Genomic DNA, 21654 nt, shown 5'->3' with positions numbered 1-21654 from the left:
TCTTTTTGATCTCACACTAGTAAAAAGTGTGCGTTGGCCGGGAATCGAACCCGGATCAACTGCTTGGAAGGCAACTATGCTGACCATTACACCACCAACGCTCTGTGAAAAACTTTTGAAATTCACATTGAAAATTGAAAATTCGAACCGAATTTAGAATTTAGTTAATCATATATTTATATTTTACATACACACGTATCTAGTGGAAACCTAACGACAGCCTTTATTTAAAAATTCAAAGTAATTTCAAATTAAAAAACCGGTATTGTAGACTTGGGTAACAGGCTATTCAGTAACAAGAAACTCGAATCTCACCGCACTTCAACACGAGCGTGAAATTTCAAAATGTTATAAGTGACATTAACTGTAATAATTATAAAATATATTGGATACACATATCAAAATGGCGTATCACTGTAAGTCAGTTGCCATTATTTTACGCGTGAGATACGAAGTGAACTCTTACAGAATCACACTGCTCCATACATAACAATTATAATAAATGAAACTATGAAATGTCTCTGGAAAATAAATTAAACTTTATTTATTTACTACTTGTCACCTTTGGATTCGCTTAGTTTTAGGGGTTGATTATCAGGTGTTAGGCATAAAAAAGTATTCCATTTCCTTCTTATATTCAAACAAATTTATCAAATTCGGTTCAGTGAAACGTGTGATTTGGCCCTGAAAGACCAACATATAGACAGATAGAGTTACTTTTGCGTATATAGTATTTGTATAGATGCAATAGTATTTCGAAGACGATCGCACCTGACCCCCACCGTCCCTTTCACTTGCATCTGTATTGAAGAAATGTACTATCTATTACAGTAAATTACAAACTATTGCATTTTAACAAGGTTATTTGTATTTTTTATGTTATAGGGCGCAAACGAGCAGGAGGCTCACCTGATGGAAAGTGATTACCGCCGCCCATGGACATCTGCAACACCGGGGGGCTTGCAGGTGCGTTGCCGGCCTTTAAGGAATGAGTACGCTCTTTTCTTGAAGTTTTCCAAGCCATATCGGAAATAGTTCGGAAAAACCGCCGGCGAAAGCTGGTTCTACAGAGTGGTTGTGCGAGGCAAAAAATGTCTTAAAAATCGCGCTGTTATGGATTTTCGGACATCTAGGCGGTCATGATATGTCAAGTGGTATGTCAAGATCTACCTGTAAATGAGAGCGATTTTCCAAATAAGGACAAGGCTTGGAGATTATTCCATCACGCTCATCAAGTGCGGATAGGTGGATACACATGTAATGAAACTGTTTGAAAAATATTCCTTTTAGTAGTTATCAAATAATATGTATTATTGATTACATTGTTTTTGTGAATATGCCGATGTTTTTTTTTACAAATAAATGAATACATTATTAATTAAAAGGCTTTTTATTACTTTTATTTTATTTTTTATTAATTTAAGCATAAAATTGTGATATTATATCTCCTGTCCCGACATCGTACGAGTGAAAGAAGTAGATCAATTGCAGCGCCACCTAGTGGGTCAATCTAAACCACCCAGAGACCCAAATCCAATACACCAAAAAAAACGATGAATTCAGTACATGCATGTGCATGTAACTCAAGTCGTATAGAAGATTTATATATTTAAAGATGATGGTCTGAGGCTCATTAACATTATTACCTGTAAATTTCCCACTGCTGGTCTAAGGCCTCTTCTCTCTTTGAGGAGAAGGTTTGGAGCATATTCCACCACGCTTATCCAATGCGGGTTGGTGGAAGGTGGTCTGAGGCTCTATTAAATAAAAAATATATGCATTTATTCATAGGAATTTTCAAATGATAATAATAAGCTTGATGGATTTCAAAATAATGTAGAAACATATCAATAAAATCATTTTTTTAATTATAATTATTATTTTCAAGTGAGAAAACTTATTTTAAGTTAACATATCAAATAAAAAGATAAGTGCGTAGGCCGGGAATCGAACCCGGATCAACTGCTTGGAAGGCAACTATGCTGACCATTACACCACCAACGCTCTATACGAGTAGATCGAATTTTCACTTCAATTTTGAATCTATAATAAATGTAACTTTTATTTAAATATATTAAATAAATCTTATAAATCGATCTTATCTTTGGCTTTGGATGGCATATTATTTTTATAATTTATTATACTCAAAGGATATGGGATGAAATTTTATATACGCATCAGTTATGTTGTGGAATAGGACCTCTTAAAACAAAATCAAAATGTTTATACAAGCAGGCTCATAAAAGCACTTTTGAATCACATTGCAGTGTCGAATTCAATGTAAAGCTAACACCGTTTCGCAAAGAAACTACTCTCTTCCACCATTTTAGTTACAGAGTAAGTCAGTAAAGTACAATAAAATGTTTATATACCAATTTCAAAATTACTATGAAATATAAATAATTATGATTCTACATATAATTTAAAAAAAGTTCTTAATTTTGAATTTACGCTTAGTAAATCGATTATTTATGCTTAAACAGTTTTTTTGTGATTGTATTATTATAAAGCATCTTACGTACCTGTTATTTTATTAATCTGGATATTAAAAGAACAATGCAATATTACAAACCAATATTTTGATAAGTAACAACCCTTTACATTTTATTCAGGTGGTTAGTTTTTCGACAAATTTCACATTCAGAACAGGTCGTAACCACATATCTATAAAACTTATCAAATTATGATTCAAAAGTTTTTTTCTAAACGTCTTCTTAAATCAAGCACTTATATCAAAAATATTTAAGTATGTCTCTTATAGATATTTAAATTAATCACTTTTAAGCCTCAAATGCAAGCCAGGATTTCACAGTTAAGGCTAAAACGAAACAAAACACGGATGTATTCTATATTCAAACAATTCAATAATAAAACAGGACGTCTTATCAAATGCAAATAACATAGCATACATAAAAAGTAGCTAATGGTTCCGCAGGAAACAATTAAGATTAATTCAACTCCCCTTGGATTTAATTGTCGACGATAAACTTCCCTAACGATTGCGGATGAAAAATACTCCCCATTTTTCATCCTCAATTGTTACGGAAGTATAACATCTTCTAATTAGTAGTTTCATACATTATTAGTTTCTTTTTTTTTTTTAATTTGTCTATACTAATATTACAAATTCAAAAGTACTTTGTTTGTCTGTTGGTCACGGTCAAAACCAAAGAATCGGATTTTATGGAACTTGGTATGAATCAAACCTGAACCCCAAGGAAAGACTTAAGTTACTTTTATATCTTACACCTGAGACGACCGATTCCTAAAGACCGAGCAAAGTAGAGGGCGAGAAATAGTTTAATATATAAGAGGGAAAAAGTTAACCCGGTGGTGATCAGCATCATCCACGGTCAACATGCTTATCTCTTCATTTATAACTCATTAACGACGAATAAAAGTAACTGAGATGGTATATGAAAACATTGACTCACCCATCCTTCAAACCGGATAAAAGCAATTATTGCTATTTAACGGTAATATAATTTATAAATATATTTATTCCCAACGGGTTTGCCCAAAGCCTTATCGTCAAGAATAACTTGATAAATGGTATTTAATTAGATAATTGTATCTATTGAATTCGACGCAATTGTATTGCCAATTTAGAATATTCATAACAATCACAAATACAGAGTAATAATAACATCCGTTGGGTATCTGCTTTATACTGTACTTGTATTGTGCACAGAGTATAGAGTTAATAGAGGCTGACGCGAAAAAGTTTTAATGTTATTTTAGTAAATAAAATATATAACATAAATATTTACAAGGCTTAAAATTGCTATTAAAATATTTGTATAGTTAAAACGCGAAGGTTACAGCGAGCTTTTTTGTTTCATTCTGGAAAAATCTTAAGATACTCGGGCTCCTGGGTTGGGGATAACCGGCTTATGTGGGATTATTGCCCCCTAAAATCACTGCAATGTTAGTTTTTCGGCACGGATCAGGCGCCAGTTATTTTTTTATTCGCCCCTTTGAATACTTTACCATTGCCAAATAAAATTTATTGGGTGATGGTCTTACTTGGTGGATAGGTCATCAGATATTCAACCACTGGTATATTCCGGTTTGAGTCAATGCAATTACGGGCACAAGGGACATAACATCTTAGCTCCCAAGGCCGGTGGCCCATGGGCGCTGTAAGAAATTTATATATTATGGTATTTTAAATGGTAATATATTTATGGTATTTTAAATGGTAAATATTTCTTATTGCGTCACTATCTATGGGCAGTGGTTACCACTTACCATCAGGTGGCTCATTTACCCTTCCTATACCTATTCCTAAACCTATAAACCTATGTATATCATAAAAAATAAGCAGTATTCAATTGTAAGTAACTTATGGATTATCTTTGGACAAAGATGAATACGGCAAATCTTCTAGCTCTGATTTCCGCATCCAGATGGGTCCTATCAACTTCTTCAGCTTCTTGTGCCACCTGGCTGGGGGTACTCTCTCTCTTCACTCCACACAAAACTCCACTCTAGGACTCGTTTGCTCTGATGTCCATTGGTAGTTGAACATTTGTGACCAGCCTACTGCCATTTCAGTACGCAAACTTGCAAGACATATCGGTATCTGAATCTTTTCCAGATAATCTCATTTCTTATCTAAAGTGATATGTATTATACATATATTTAACATATCTACTATGTTACAATTTTAACATTACTATTAATTATAAATGTATATCTTGCTTATTAATTAATAATTATTTTTATAATATTTATATAATCTAAATCAATTCGATAATTTTTCACTTGAATCAACATGCGTTGGTGGTGTAATGGTCAGCATAGTTGCCTTCCAAGCAGTTGATCCGGGTTCGATTCCCGGCCAACGCACACTTTTTTATTTGTATTTAATTTAATTTTGTCATAATACAATCATTCGTTTAGAGGAATGGATAAATATATATATATTAAACATATGCATTGGTTTTATTTACGGTGCCAGCTACTCTATGCCACCCCCATTTAAGATGTAAACACATAAGTATAGAATAACCTCCCTCTGAAGGGTGGGTAGCTCAGTCGCCGCGGCGCAGCGCCGCCAGACGGTCGCTAACGGCGTTCAGGCCATTTCGAAAAAAAAAATAACAAAATTTTCCAAAAAAAAATCTACATTCAACCGACAATAAAATAAAAAAAAATCAAATAAACCATAAATAAATATTATCATCAATTAAATACTTTTTCGTGGCTCTTCGATTTTCGCTTTGTCCGTAGCGCGAAATAATGTTGGGGATGACATTTTTCGTGTAAAATTCGTCAATTTATCGTTGCCTTGCAGACTATGAGCAGTTTGGAGCGAGTAAGTTTCTTATCGATTGTTTTGTGTCATAGGTTTGGTTATCAGGCATGCCTTACTTTATTTTCCATTTGATTTCAACTAGCTCCGTAGATTTTTCTTCGTTTTAAAGTAGAAATGTTTTCAACCTATACTCATTCCTGATTAGAGTAGATTTTCTTATACAATATAATTATACAATTATTTAAAAAAATATATTTATAGAGTATCATTTATTATAAGTTTAAATCGTCTGTCAATAGAAATTGATTATAAATGTTTGTTTTTTTTAATCGACTTTGATCGTTAATAATCTATAATAGAATCAAAACTTCCTCTTAAGCATTTAGTTAAAACGAACTGAATTAAGTCATGAGCACTGTATGAATTTTTACATACATAGTTACGTCAAAAATGTTTCTTTAATTGACTGCGTATAACATCTTAATCTATTTAAATAATTATTTACTCAGATTAAATGAAATTAAAACATACTTTATCGAAGTAGGCACTTGCGAGCATCTTTGAATCGTAATTTTGTATGGTTAAATAAAATTTAAAGCTACGACGGTTCGAAATGTAGATTCTACCGAGAAGATGAAGAAACTCAGTATTTACTCGTTTGTGATAATCAGTTACATAGATTATTAAACACAACAAGTAAATTATTACTTATCATCGCATGGAAATCAACGAAGACAAACTCCACACTTTTTTATCACCTATACAATCTTTTACCGGGTTATACGCCTTATTAATCAAATAGTATTATATTGAATAAGTTACAAATATATACAAGAAAAAATTGTCTTAATAAAAATATAAACTGTTATTAAATCTATAATAAAAATAGTATAATTAACTGCAGTAACTCACTTTAGTTGATAAGTTATCGCTCATCATCGATCCTACTAAATTTCCCACTGCTGGGCTAAGGCCTCCTCTGCCTTTGAGGAGAAGGTGTGAGCATATTCCACCACGCTGCTCCAATGCGATTTAGTGGATACACATGTGGCAGAATTTCGTTGAAATTAGACACATGCAGGTTTCCTCACGACGTTTTCATTCACCGCCGAGCACGAGATGAATTATAAACAACGAATTAAACACATGAAAATTCAGTGGTGCTTGCCTGGGTTCTAACCACTGGGCCATATCGGCTCTATATATTTTACCGCTAAGCATCAATACTTTGTGTTGTGCTCTAGTTTGAAGGGTGAGTGAACCAGTGTAACTACAGGCACAAGGAACATAGCAACTTAATTCTCAAGGTTGGTGGTGCATTGGAGATGTAAGGAATGGTTAATATTTCTGACAGTGCCTATGTATATGTGTGATGGTGACCACTTAACACTTAACTTAGGTCGCCCGTCAACCTTCTCATTTCAATAAAGTAACATGTGTATTTTTTTATGAATCCTGTACGTTATATTCTTACCTACCGGCTTAATCTAGCAATATGATTTTATTGAAAAATGTTTTATATATTATTCTGTTGTCGTGTCTAAATAAATAAACATAGATTGTTATTTGGTGGTAAGGCTTTGTCCAAATTTTGAAAATTGGTTGAATATCACATATTGTACCACCAAACAGCAATATTGTTGTGTATCGGTTTGAAAGGTCAAGTGAACCAGTATATTTCAGGCTCAAGGGACACGTCTTACTTCCCAAGGATGGTGGTGTGTTTAGCTTGAGTTACCAGCTGGTCCATTTGCTTATCTGTTTTAAATACAAATAAATAATCAAAAGAAATGAATATATTATATTAATATATTATTTTTATTACTAATTGAGTGAAATGAAACTCTGCTATAAATATTTGCAAAAATTTGAATACGTAACAATTATTTCGACCACAAGTTACAACTAGGCATTACAGTTTGCAGGATCACGTCCATATAAGATAATGAAGCTGTAAAACTTATGGGTGGGCTTAATTTAACCTTACAAGATTTACGGTTCAAATTGCTTAGTATAAAGGGTAAGCCAACGTAATTACACGCATATGGGACATAGTTATTTCGATTCACTTCAAAAATATAGCAAGCTTGTACTACTACAATATATATTGAATATATCTATTCACACGCTAAGGATATCCTCCACGTTAAATTTATGTTAATCGTCTGACGCACACTAAGACATGTAAACACGTGCTTTTTAGTGCACGCTGATTATTTAACGTGGAGGAGCGCGCCTTCGTATGAACAGATCTTTAGTTGCTCTTATGTCGGCAATATTTATAGTGATCTTTAAGCATAAATACATTAAAATATTGCCAATACGAGACCATATGACTCGCGCTGACAAAATGTTATCGGATCTCATGTAGAGCCAAGCTTCTAACTCTACACGCCCTAACTCTAAATCTTAGTCAAAATATGTGTCTTGGTAATTTCGTAACATGATCGTAAGGTGAAAAATGTATCCACTGTTCATTACTTATCAGTTATACAATAGATCTTGGGTAAATGATTTCAACCAGTATATATCTGTGTAAGACTTGATGCGACTGCCTCCTTAGTCTAGTGACTATTCTATGGCCACGGAACCCGAGATCTTGGGTTCAACTTCCAGATCGATAAAAAGTTGTTGGGTTTTTCAATTTCAGTAGCAGCTCGGATTTTGATTTTTGAATTGTTCCTGTATAACCTCTCACCGTAGTCCGACAAATGATGAATTCGTTAGACGTGACTTGGTTGTCCACCGACCATAGGTTCTGTGATGTCACTCTAAATTGAATATGGCGCTTACCAGAGGCCGTAATGTTCTGTATTTCCAAAAGTGTTTTGAATTGTACCGCGTTGGATATCAAATGAAAGGACTTTATTAGTATATATAGTAACTTCCTCTACCCTCAGACATTGGTTCTATGAGGAGTGCTTATACTTTACATGGTCAATGCGTCACCAGCCTAGGGAACTAAGATGTTATGTCCCTTGTGACTGGAGTTACACTGGTTTTACAAACTTCAACTTGAAACCTGAACACAAACCACTAAGTAATGCTGCTTAGCGATAGAATATCATAGTAGAATTTGAGCCAGTGGTATCTACCTTTGGGTTTGCACAAAGCTTTACCACTAAGTAAATTATTAATCCTTAAGTTACCTTTGCTATTAAATATATATTAAAATTGTCTTTAAAACTACTTAATTCGAATGAATGCTTTAGGAAATATTATCGGTTACATATTACGTACAATCCAAAAATCGTTCGCTGCGAAACGTGTGGCCGGATAACCGGCTATAACACTAACATTCGACCTTGGCATTGAATATAAGCCAAATTTGAATCTAAAAACTGTGGACATATATTTCACAATAAATAACGCCTCAAACCAATCTTAATGTTATTTATATATCTCATGTATGGCATTCTACAAATAAATAGACAAAGAAACAAACGTTCTAAAAAATTCTCATCTCCATTATTAGCAGTGTAAAAAACATTATGTCCATAGGAAGTTCTAAAATTCATTTAAGATTTTATGGCTTAAGTTATTCGAAATGACATGCCGGCTCCTAAACTTCGTGCTAATACTGAAACCATCTAGACAGACCCTCTAAAACTTTTATTTTCGTTTTGGACTCAGTTTAATCATGATCTGCAACCGAACAGGCTAACCACTAACCCTCTGAGGCAATTTAAACTAAGGCACTAGCAAATTATATTGGAGAATCAAAAAAGGAAAACGTCCAACTTAAAATTGAATGAAGGTTTTCGTAGAAATTATAAAAAAGATTCATTAAAGGTTTGCATGGAGATTATAGACATAATTAGATTAAGGTTAATTTGATTAAATAACATTTTGTATATATACGGACGTATATAAATTATAAGATTTTAAATTAACATGGTTATTTTTATTACTACTAGTATTTAAAACGGGATATTTATCATGTTTTTTATTTTTATTCTGTGGATCACGATATTTCGACATTATTTACGAATGCCTTGTTTATATTGTTCACTAGACAAGACATTCGTGAATATAGTTTTAAATACTTGTAGAAATATAAATTGAGTGTGATTCTGTGATTTCAAATTAGCCATTTTTTTATGTACATGTGCCTGTCTGTCTGTATATTTGTCAGGGATAATCTAGACAGCGGATTATATTACTAATTTGATTTGTTATAAGGAGTATTTCAAGGTTTATTTCATAAAAATCAGTTCAGTCTACTGAAATATATAATATAGTTTTACATATATATTAGTTTACTGTACTTTGCTGTATGTATCTATATGTCACCGGATTTTTCTATTGGTACCGTCTATAGGGGCGTTATTTTGCCATTAATATTGTTAAGTTTATAATATTATATTATAATATATTTACTTGGTGGTAGGGCTTTGTTACACATCAGATAATCTAGCGCCAAACAGCAGTACTCCGTAATGTTGTGTTCCGGTTTGAAGGGTGAGTGAGCCAGTGTAACTGGCACAAGGGACGTAACATCTTAGTTTCTAAGGTTGGTGGCGCATTGGTGATGTAAGGAATGATTAATATTTCTTACAACGCAATTGTCTATGGGCGGTGGTGACCGCTTACCATCAGGTGGCCCATTTGCTCGCCCACCTATCGATATGATAAAAAAAAACTTATTATTCTATAGTATGAGACAGACATCACCACGAGGCACAGCTAGTTACTTCTGTAATATACGCGAATGCTTTTAGTCCGTCATTGTAACGCGGTTTGATTGATATTCCCAGAATACATTATAATGTAAGTTATTTATTTATCAAAGCATACGATTTGTATTGTTTAATTGTACCAGAAATTTGCTGTTCACCGTTTAATTTGAGATTTAAATTATCGAGATGACTCAGTCTATACACGTGGATTTTACGAGTTACGTGATGATGATTGGGTACAAATTCTGATAAAGTAACAGCCTAATAATATCTCACTGCTGGGCAAAGGCTTCCTCTTCCTTTGATGAGAAGGTTTTGGATCTTATTCCCCCATGCTGCTCTATTACGGGTTGTTTGATACACATGTGGCAGAACATTGAAATTAGATACATTCAGGTTTCCTCACAATGTTTTCCTTTACCACCGAGCACGAGATGAATTATAAACACAAATTATTCACATGTAAAGTCTGGCTTGCCTGGATTTGAACTTGCAATCATTGGTTAAGCACGCGATCTAACCACTGCTCACTGGCTCTACAAATTCTGACAATACCATTGCTTATCAGTCCGCAGTGCCCTTATTTGATAGCCTTCTTATCGGTATGACATAACACCTTAAAAAAATGTCACACCAATGCCCCACAATTATTGGTCACTGTCACCACCTGACAGTTAACTTTTCTTTGACTAAATAGATTAAAAATAGTGTTATTTTATTTAAAATAAAAAAAGTCCTAATTTAATCTTTAATTTCTGTCTGATACCAATCCTATGGTATCTACAATAAATGTTTACAGACAAGAAAATATTATCTTATAGATGAAAACCGACTACGCTGGGTCAAAGAAATAAAACTAAACAAATACGGTATATCATTTATTAACAATTTATTGTGAATAAACACTTACTGAACGCTCCCGTAAACGTCAAACATTTTGAACACTCAAACACGCGTTTAAATTCACGTCATTGAATTTTATAGATTTAATATCGAAATATCTCTATTATACGAACTTTGCGGATATATTTAAGTGTCGACTAAAATATTATGGTTCTTTAACGGTCTATAATAATGGATAGGTTTCGATCGGGTCTGTCGTAGACCAGCAAGAAATTATTAATATAGATATAACACAGAAGATTGCTCTATTTTATTTTTCTCGTTATATAAAGAGACTATAATTACTAAACTAAACTCTAATTTCCGCTCAAAGACAATCGTAAATGGCTACAGAATACACGTTCCTAGATAAAAAATATCGAATATCCGACGTCTAATAGAGATCTCATATCATATTGGAATTGTTTCAGTACGCACGACTTCCTAATCAATAACCCATACCCCGAATGACAAATCCTCAAATGTCATTGCACACGGTACGATATTTGATTGAATCTATTGAATTCGATATTTGACACGATTATTCCAAATCGATGTATCGATTATATATTCGATTTATATTGTTATTTGATTGAATATCGATGTTTTGTTTAATTGGATTAAGAATTTATATGTTATATCAATTACAAATATTTTACAGTATTTTCTGAGGAAATATTGTAAATTTTGAAAGTATGGATATTTTAAATTTAATCATTTACTTTGTTGTAAGGCTTTGTGCAAGCGAATATGGGAACACACTATTTAGATATTTAACCGCCAAAGAGCAGTATTTTAAATTACTTTACAGGCACACGTGAGATATGATTTTAGCTCCCAAGGAAATGTAGGATGTTTAACATTTCTTACAATAATGTCTATAGGTGGGGGGTACCACTTACTAGGTGGCCTATTTGCCTGTTTGCCTAACTATATAATTAAAAAAAAAATCCGAACATTCCGAACCCGAGGTAGTTTTACATTTAACATAATCTTTTAATATAACTATTCAGAAGTACTAGTAAGGTCTTACTTCTATAAAGCTTTTTGCTTTTGTTTATGTTATTTATTAAATATTTCAATGATAAATAAAGTTACAAGAAGACTGTATCGTGGGACACAAGGTTGGGATGAAGAATCTCTCTATATAGTATGTATTAAAGAACAGACACAATGAAATAAATTAACAAATTTTGAGAATAAATAAATGAGAAGAAATAAAATTGTTATTCGAAACCCCGTGTTAATTACATTTTAATTAACACGGGGTTTCTATTAATAACAAAAAGTTTAAATAATGTTAAATTAAAAAAATTATAATAAATACGTGATGATATCTTCCAGTTCACTCTACTCTAAGCCCCGTAAAAGAACTTCGTTCTAAAAAGTAGTATAGATATTCTACCCAGAAACCATCCTCGGCATAGTGTAGAATGCGGATTAAACTATAAACTCTAGGATATAGTTTGTTAAATAATATAATTGAAACGAGGCAATACGACGCAGATCAAACTAATCTAGGCAATCTAGATTATTATCTAACTCGCTACTAATCGGTAGCGCTATCTGATCTCGAATCTTAGTATCAATTAATGATTCATGATTTTGACATTGTTACTGTATAGCTCGCTATTGTGTGTATCTAGTTAACAACTCCGGCAAAATTTTTAAGGTCATCTACGACCTCCGTGGTCGAGTAGTGTGTACACCGGTTTTCATGGGTACGCCACTCTGAGGTCCCGGGTTCGATTCCCGGCCGAGTCGTTGTAGAAAAAGTTCATTAGTTTTCTATGTTGTCTTGGGTCTGGGTGTTTGTGGTACCATCTTTACTTCTGATTATCCATAACACAAATGCTTTAACTACTTACATTGGGATCAGAGTAATGTAATATTTAATATCTACATACGTAATGGTAGAATTTAAGCCGATATGACCGAGAGGTGATCCGTGCTTCTTAACCGATGATTGTGGGTTCAAACCCAGGCAAGTATTCATGTGCTTGTGTTTATAATTCATCTCATGGTCGGCGGTGAAGGAAAAGATTGTAAGGAAACCTGCATGTTTTGAAATTCTGAAACCAACTGGCATTGAAGCAGCGTGATAGAGTTGGTACAATTGTACAAAGCTTCTCTTCGAAGAGAACGAATTAATTATAATGCATTTTAGTGTTGTAAGGATTTTTTTTTTAATAGACTTGGGCAAATTAAATTACCTGAAGAATAATGTTGGAGTTTTTGTACGTTAATCCATTAATCAATGTCTGCGTCGGTTTCATGTAACGCCTTATTTAATAATATCTCCTTTGTGTAGAGCGAGAGTCGTTGACGCATTACATTTTTTTTTCTTTATGGAAATTATGGAATTTGAATATGTTGAAATGATAAACTGACATAATTTTCTTACTCAACTGACTTTTTATTCGCTTCGTTTTTTTTTAAACAAATTACGAGTTAGTCAGTGGCGTTTAAATCCTAAGCCGAGCTCGAATTTTTTAATTAATATATATTTGTTTATAATACAAATCGATTAACCTTAAATACTTATATGCATTTAAGTTTAACTTCCAAAGTTCCAATAATTTATTCGTCGACGTTCAAAACGCCATTTATTCGCAAATCCATAATTAATATTATAGATTATTTAAGCTCGACCAATTATATCGCGTCAATACTATGTCAAATGTTGCTTATTTGACTTACGTCCTTTTGTGGTTAAAATAGGCTATATATATAACCTACTTGTTAAAACAATTCCAATAAATTCAAATAGTTGACCACTCATCAGCAGGCGGCCCAATTACTCGTCCGTGTAACATGATAAAAATAACTTAAGGACTCAAATATCCTACTGATTCCAGATACTGCAACAGTATGGGTCTGTGCGTCGACTGGGTAGGTACCACCCACTCATCAGATATTCTACCGCCAAATAGCAGTACTCTGTATTGTTGTGTTCCGGTTAGAAGGGTGAGTGAGCCAGTGTAATCACAGGCACAAGGGACGTAACATCTTAGTCAGTCAGTCAGTCTATCAGACCAATAGCAGTTGTTCACAACTAGAAGAGAGCTGACGATCTTCAAACAATTGAACAGATTTTCTTCTATCATACCAAAGAAAATTTAAAATCAAGTCACTACGTACACAGAACCGAAATCGTTTCGGCTGCCCTCGTTAACTTATAACAGCTCTATTTTTGTATCGATTTTAATATTTATTAAGATGTTAAAATAAATGGCGAATCTTATGTGCTTGCTTATGTGTACAAACCCAGGCAAGCACCACTGAACTTTCATGTGCTTAATTTTTGTTTATAATTCATCTCGTGCTCGGCGGTGAAGGAAAACATCGTGAGGAAACCGGCATGTGTCTAGTTTCAACGAAATTCTGCCACATGTGTATTCCACCAACCCGCATTGGAGCAGCGTGGTGGAATATGCTCCAAATCTTCTCCTCAAAGGGAAAGGAGGCCTTAGCTCAGTAGTGGGAAATTTACACGCTGTTAAAGCTAATGTAATTAATTACTTTGATATCTTTGGTATTTACCGTCCTAACTGTCAAATGATAACATTTCGTCCAACCATCTGTCCGTTATATTACACATTACATTTCCGCGTACATATTTCCGGTTGACTTAACCCTCATAAGAGGATAATTCGGAGTATTAACTGGGCTTTGATTTCCATCATTTGGGGTAAAAGTATAACTCCCCTTCGGATCAAGGCTATTATATATTTATTTTGGTCTTTGTCATATATGTAGAGTAATTATTATTCTTTTTAAACATACATAAACATACTTGGTTGCCACGAAGGGCCCTGTGCACGCCCATCTCGCAAGGTACTCGTCAGATATTCTAGAGCACTACTTAGTATTCTTGTGTTACGGTTTGAACGACGAGTGTGCCAATGTATCTACAGGCACATAACATCATAACTCCCCATCAGATCATCATCAAGTCAGCGGATATTGCTGGTCCGCTTACCATTATTAAAAAAAAGGGGTCGCCACCACCAAGTAAAAATATATACTGGATATATATCACTCCAATAAAATAACAAGAAAAATATATTAAGAGAGAAAAATTTAATACGCGTCCTTCAACCGAATACGATACTCGTAAATATTATGTAATAAATCTGACTAAATTCAATTATAGGTCGGATATAGCGTTATCCGCAGACGAATCGGAACGTCCTGTACGAGCCTAGCATTGAATTGAATTGTATGATTTTTCTGTTACAAAACGGGTATTATGACAGAGATTTTTTTTTTCACTGTAAATTGAATATTGTTTTAATGGTGTGTATATTATTGTATACTTATATTTTTGGTATGAAACATCTATTGGTAATTCTTATAAGTTAAACCGAATCGTATGTCGTGACGACTAAAGGCACGATGCGCACTTATGACGTCACGCCCCGTCCGACCACCACTCTGCTTCCTCTTGCGCGTATACCATACCACTTTGTTGCTGTATACTATTATTATAATTATAATAAACATATTATTATTAATATCAATTATTTCAATATACATTAATTTCATTTACGGTCGTCACGTGACGGCTAAATTATTTAACTTGGTCGTTAGCTCTATCGTACATGCTGTCTACGTATAGTACGACACAACTTAGATGTAGCATCGGCAATATTCGTAAAACTGGTCACATCCCAATTAAGTGACTTCAAAATCATCAATCTTAATTTATTTCTTATGCGTAAATGATCTTTACGTCGACGCTACATTTAAATTGTGTCGTAGTATACCCACGTTATAATGAAAATACTTATAAATTATTACCACAAAAGTACTAATATAATGTATTGTTCATTTGTAGAATATGACAAATATATTTATGTTTATGTTTTTTATAGCATAACGTTATCATAAATGGACAAATAATATTTTACTAGTAAATTTACAAAATGCCTGAATCATTCGTGAGACCATGAATTTTGAGCAAGCACGTTCGATGGTTGTGTGGTACAAGTTGAAATATCACGAGGAAAAAAAACACAAATTATGGGTATTTTAAATTGTTAACTTTCAAAGCGTATTTCTTATATATTCTAGACGAATATGTTTGAAAACCTCGATGTCAATTTTAATAACGTTTGTATTACGCTTCTAAAATCAGCTGTCGCTAACTATTCCAAGGTTGTTTCAAACTTGATGAAGATAAGCGTTATTTTAAATAATATTATGCATTATTTGATACTAAAATGAATAAAATGTATCAATTGTAATAAAAAATTACTAAATCTGCAATAGATTCCCTTTGGGAAAAAGTTAAAAGTGAATCATTATTCATACATAATCATTTTTGCACACATTACTACAGATATTCACGCGTTAAAACATCAGCACTACAATTCCCTACTTAAAATTTGTGTAAATACTGTACTGCTTTTGTACTGTCTCCCCTTCTATTTAAAAAATAACAGAAAATACTTTATATTACTTATAAAAGTTGCATAAAATTGTACGATGCTCGACGTTTATATTTTGGACCACACTCCATGAACTAACTTCAAGTAAAGTAAACACATCTAACCCAATAGTTTAGAAACTTGTTATTGGTTTAGAGTCCGTAAGGTTCGGAGATTTTTAGACGTTTTATACTTCTATATTATGTTACAGTTTTAAAGTAAATCTATGTATATATACATACTTGTAAAAGGGCGTTGTCGGTACATAATTCCTCTCTCTGTACGTTGGGATATTGTTGGATATATTCGGCTAATGAATAAATTTAGATCTCATTTGATAATACAGCCGAGATGGCCCAGTGGTTAGAGAGTGTGCATCTTAACCGATGATTACGGGTTCAAACCCAGGCAGGCACCACTGAATTTCCATGTGCTTAATTGGTGTTTATAATTCATCTCGTGTTGGACGGTGAAGGAAAACATCGTGAGGAAACCTGCATGTGTCTAATTTCAACGAAATTCTGCCACATGTATATATATATGTGTATTCCACCAACCCGCATTGGAGCAGCGTGGTGGAATATGCTCCGAAACTTCTCCCGAGGAGTTAAGGTAGAGGAGGCCTTAGCCCAGCACTGGGAAATTTACAGGCCGCTAATGTAATAAAAAAAATTATAACAAAATCATAGATTTCAAACCCAATGGAGGTTTATTTTTATCTTTCCTAATCTATGCTAATATTATAAATGCGAAAGTAACTCTGTCTGTCTGTCTGTCAAATCAACGAATTGATTTCGACGAAATTTGATGTGAAGCAAGTTTGAGCGCCGAAGAAAGTCATAGGATTTTTAATGCGCAGCATCTGACGACCATTACTTAAGTCGCGAGAGGCAACTAGTTTATAATATATAGGAAGACTGGCATATTGGCTGCTAATAAGTGACATTGGTACTATCTTAGTAACAATCCCTTACCATCTCCGACCTCCTCCGACCTCCGTGGTCGAGTAGTGTGTACACCGGTTTTCATGGGTACGCCACTCCGAGGTCTCGGGTTCGATTCCCGGCCGAGTCGATGTAGAAAAAGTCTTGGGTCTGGGTGTTTGTGGTACCGTCGTTACTTCTGATTTTCCATAACACAAGTGCTTTAGCTACTTACATTGGGGTCAGAGTAATGTATGTGATGTTGTCCAATATTTATTTATTTATTTATTATTTATCTACTTGCCAACCTTTGGCAATGGCTACGTAGTAAAATGGCAATAAAATTATATATAATATAAACTAAGAAATTATTTTTATTACACTCTTCCAATCCGATGGAGCGACACGAACGTAAAGACTCACTTTTTAAAATATTTCACAAGGAAGTTAACGAAGGAACTTCTTAAATGTGGTCTCCTGATACGTTCTAAACATAACAAAAACATTACTTTCATTGTTGCGATATGGGATTTCAATCAACTTCGAGATATTCAGTCTTATAATATAGCGACGATACTATAAGAACCAAGACAAGATATACAGGAAGCAATTAAGAATCTCAAGTTTTCCATCCTTATGTGTAGATACCATAAGTCTAGATACAATTGAGATACTTCTTATTCGAAGTACATTATTGAACTCTTGAACTGTAGAGATCTAAGTGTGGTTTGTAAATGGTCTTCAACAAACCAAACATAATAAATATATATGTACGTATGACTTTGTAAAGTAACAAGTGTGTATTAAAGAATAGTTATATGTGAAAATATATTTAATATTTTTATATAATATAAAGTTACTTAACTTAGAAGTGTATATTCGGTTAATACATTGAATAAGTGTCATAGGCACAGTTAAGTTAGTGAAAGTCAGTTCGTCTTATATACAATTGATATTTTATAAAACGTAACAGTTATAGACCGGGAGCTGATGACACAAAATACTAGGTCATTTGTACCAGTATGGCGGTTCTTCAGGGGTCTAATGCCATACTGGTACAATCGTCAATTTTTTTTTTTTCTTTTTCACCTTTTAGCTCAAGTCCGACAGTCATCCGCCCCATGTTTACAATCTGTAATAATTTTTTTTACGTACAATTGCATCCAAATGACGAGAATACAATGATGCCATGATGTAAAAAATGATTTTACGTATTTTACAGTCGTATTTTTAAAACGTGTCAAATAAATAAGTATTTCAAGTATGGCAGCACTTTTTCCCCCTACTAGAAGTATGGGAAAAATAATAACGGTCACATTTTGCCAAATACTGTGATGATGATTTTCGTGAATGGCTACTCGACGATAATTAGCTATGCAAAAATTAGCCTGGTACAAATGGTTGAATTGTTTTATTTAAATTAATGTATTCGCGTCGGTATGGCGGGCTGTAAGTCACACCCGAGAAGTATGGCATTACGCTACCGCCTACTTCTTTTTTTTTCGACTATCTGAAAATACAAGCATTTTTGTGGAACAAATCGTTGGACATTCGTTATTTATCCGACGCGTGCGATTAACGCCCACGCGATTGGGCCGCCGGTGCGAGCGCTATGACCATCATTATCCTTTTTGCCTTTACGTAATTAGACCCCTGAAGAACCGCCATACTGATACAAATGACCTAGTATTTTGTGTCATCATTTCCCGGTCTATTACGACACTATTCCGCTGTCAATTAGAACGCAGACGAAAAACAACGCAAGTAGTTGCGTGCTCCAAAACTAGAGCTTCATAACCAAAATGTCATTTGAAAGCTTTTCTTCGTACAGCGATAATTTATACGATTAGTATTCATTTACAACGTTTTAAGTATGCGGCGTATTGATTTATTAAATTTTCATTTCAATTTATTTTTAATATAGTCCAGAATATATATGTATATAAAATATATATATATATATATATGTTGTAAGTATCCTTCAGCTGGGCAATGGCTTCCTCGTCTCCTATTAAAGATAAAATTTGGAGCTGATTCCACAATACAGTTCTAATACGAGTTGGTTAAAAAATGGTAAATTCACAGACTGACCGGCTCTGTAACCAGTGCCGAGTTTAATCTTGCCACTGCCCATGGGCACCACAAACTGGGTAACCAATTATGTAATAAATATTTAATATAAATTATTCATTAATATTAGAAAATTTATTAATTTTTTTTTTTAATATATTCCATTTTCGATGACACGAAGAATCTTCCTAATTTCCCACCATTGGGCAATAGCACCGAGTGGCGCCAGTGTAAATCCAGCCCACCTGGACCCGAAATCTGTGGTGAAGATTCACTAATAATATTAATACTGGGATCTTATTACTGGGACATCTGGCTTTTAGGTAGAAGTTTCGAAGCTCACTGCGTATAGTTGGTATATATTAGGTACATAACATTTTTTTGGCATTTAACCAGATAAAAATGGCGCATACAACATGGCGCATCGGTACATGTGTGGAGTAAAGCCTTGCTTAATATTTTGATACTTTACTCTTATTACACGAGAAGTTTCACTTATAATATTGCTATAACAGTATGTAAACAACTGCCTGAAATTACACTGGCTCACTCACTCTACCAACCGCAACACAATCGGGCTATCAGACGATTTTATACAATGCTCTACCACTAAGTAAACCATGACTTGTTAATGACATGACAAAAATTAAGGTTATGTTATCCTTATATTTATAAATAGGTAATAGGCTCAAAAATAAAGTAAATAAATTTATTAAATTAACATGGTTATTTTTATTACTATCAGTATTTAAAACGGGATATTTACCATGTTTTTTATTCTTATATGGTTTCAGTCTCGTGAACAAGACATTCGTAGATATTGTCGTAGTAAGTAAATTTTTTTTTTTCAAAGATGTATTAAAGTTTAATCGTAAGTTTGTCCATTAACATTACAATCCTGTTTACAACATCAGATGAAAAATACCGACGTACGAGTGATGAGACGTCGCTGCAGGGGCTAAAAACATTTTTGCGCATACCAGTGTTCCGCAGCCTAAATTGAAATGACACTGTCGGCACGCGACCCTGGCCTACAATGGAGACTATGGAACACTGTTCTTTGTACACGTAACCATTATTAGCTGAAATTGACTTTTTGATTATGTCAAAGTGTCAATGACCTCGCGATTAAAAAAAAAGACGACACTTGTCAATTTGACTGAACATTAACGTGATTTTAAGATTAGATTGTCTGTGTCCTCTCGGCACAAATAAAAGCCAAATTAAAAAGAAGAAGTAGATTAGATTATATGAACAGTTTTCGATAAAATCCTGTTGAATTTCATACGCCGCTTTTTCTCAGCTCTGAAGTAATTCGGTGACAGGTGCTTAACTATCAATAAGCGTGCAGCATTGATATTGAAGAATTTGATTTAAGTACCTCCTCTACTCTTGAGGAGAAGAAATTAAGTTAACAATAATTAAATTTATAAAGTAAAAATATGAACGTCGGCACGCACTCGAATATAATTTGCATTTTTCCTTGCAAACGAGTTCGTACAATAAGGCGAACACGTATCCGTTTCCTAATTCACGTATTTTACATTTAAACTGAGATAACCAGGATTAGTCATGTAACTTAACAATTATATAATCGTAAGGGTATAATGGCGGGAACAGATGGTCGACCCAGTCTTTCCCAGAACCCTTCCGGTATATATCAGGAATTAAGGTCAATTATATATTTACCACAAATATTTGTGTGTGCAATTCATCTCGTGCACAACAGTTTGAAAACTTGCACGTATCGGATGAAAATCTGAAAAATATGTATTTTTTTTTTATATATCAATAAAAAAAGACCCGCTGAGTTTCTTTCGCCGGTTCTTCTCAGGTCAGGGTGTTCCTTTTTCCGAACCGGTGATGGTGTTTAATTTGACCATCAATAAGAAAGTGTAATGCTTCTATGTTGAATAAAGGAATTTCAGTTTGAGTATACTCATATATTCAGATAAAATTAATAAAGCTAATTACGAGCAGTGTGCACTATACTATGAGCAAATAAATTTGAGTTAACCATTAATACAATTAAGATATAAATATCAAATTTTGTATACGAATGTAAGATAGTATATGGATGTTACAAAATATCTAATAACAGATTATAAATTATATATAATTTATCAAAAAAATTTACAAACTGCATTTTTACAAAATGTTTTTAAATGTTAAAAAATATTTAAAAATTTTGATTTAACTACAGTTTTATTTTTTATTTTTAATAAATGCTAGAGAAAAAAATGCCACAATTTTTCTCCCTCAAGACTCTCATATCTTGGTCGCGATTGTAGCATTAGTCAAGCCCAACATAACTGTTGAAACGAACGAATTTTCATACATAGTTATAAAAGGCCCCTCAATTAATATAACTTGGCAGACCGTGGAGCCGCATTGCGACACGACACTAT

At 33.6% G+C, this 21654-nt stretch overlaps 1 protein-coding gene and 3 non-coding genes across 4 annotated transcripts in view; 2 read left to right on the top strand and 2 right to left on the bottom strand.

Moving 5' to 3' along the window:
• Positions 1 to 29: 29 nt before the first annotated feature.
• Trnag-ucc (transfer RNA glycine (anticodon UCC)) lies at positions 30 to 101 on the bottom strand. Its single transcript has one exon. It is a non-coding gene; the product is annotated as a tRNA-Gly (tRNA).
• A 1831-nt stretch (positions 102 to 1932) lies between these two features.
• Positions 1933 to 2004, bottom strand: Trnag-ucc (transfer RNA glycine (anticodon UCC)). The gene has a single exon. It is a non-coding gene; the product is annotated as a tRNA-Gly (tRNA).
• A 2775-nt stretch (positions 2005 to 4779) lies between these two features.
• On the top strand, positions 4780 to 4851 carry Trnag-ucc (transfer RNA glycine (anticodon UCC)). Its single transcript has one exon. It is a non-coding gene; the product is annotated as a tRNA-Gly (tRNA).
• Positions 4852 to 5052: 201 nt separating this feature from the next.
• The window catches only part of LOC113397712 (facilitated trehalose transporter Tret1-like), a 51284-nt gene continuing 34682 nt past the window's right edge, over positions 5053 to 21654 (top strand). Inside the window, exon 1 of the mRNA XM_026636163.2 lies at positions 5053 to 5320. The gene's annotated coding sequence lies outside the window, so the exon portion shown is untranslated. The remainder of the gene's footprint in view (positions 5321 to 21654) is intronic.

Source organism: Vanessa tameamea, chromosome 23 (assembly GCF_037043105.1).
Source record: "Vanessa tameamea isolate UH-Manoa-2023 chromosome 23, ilVanTame1 primary haplotype, whole genome shotgun sequence".
Lineage (NCBI taxonomy): Eukaryota > Metazoa > Arthropoda > Insecta > Lepidoptera > Nymphalidae > Vanessa > Vanessa tameamea.
This window is presented reverse-complemented; position numbering and strand designations above follow the sequence as displayed.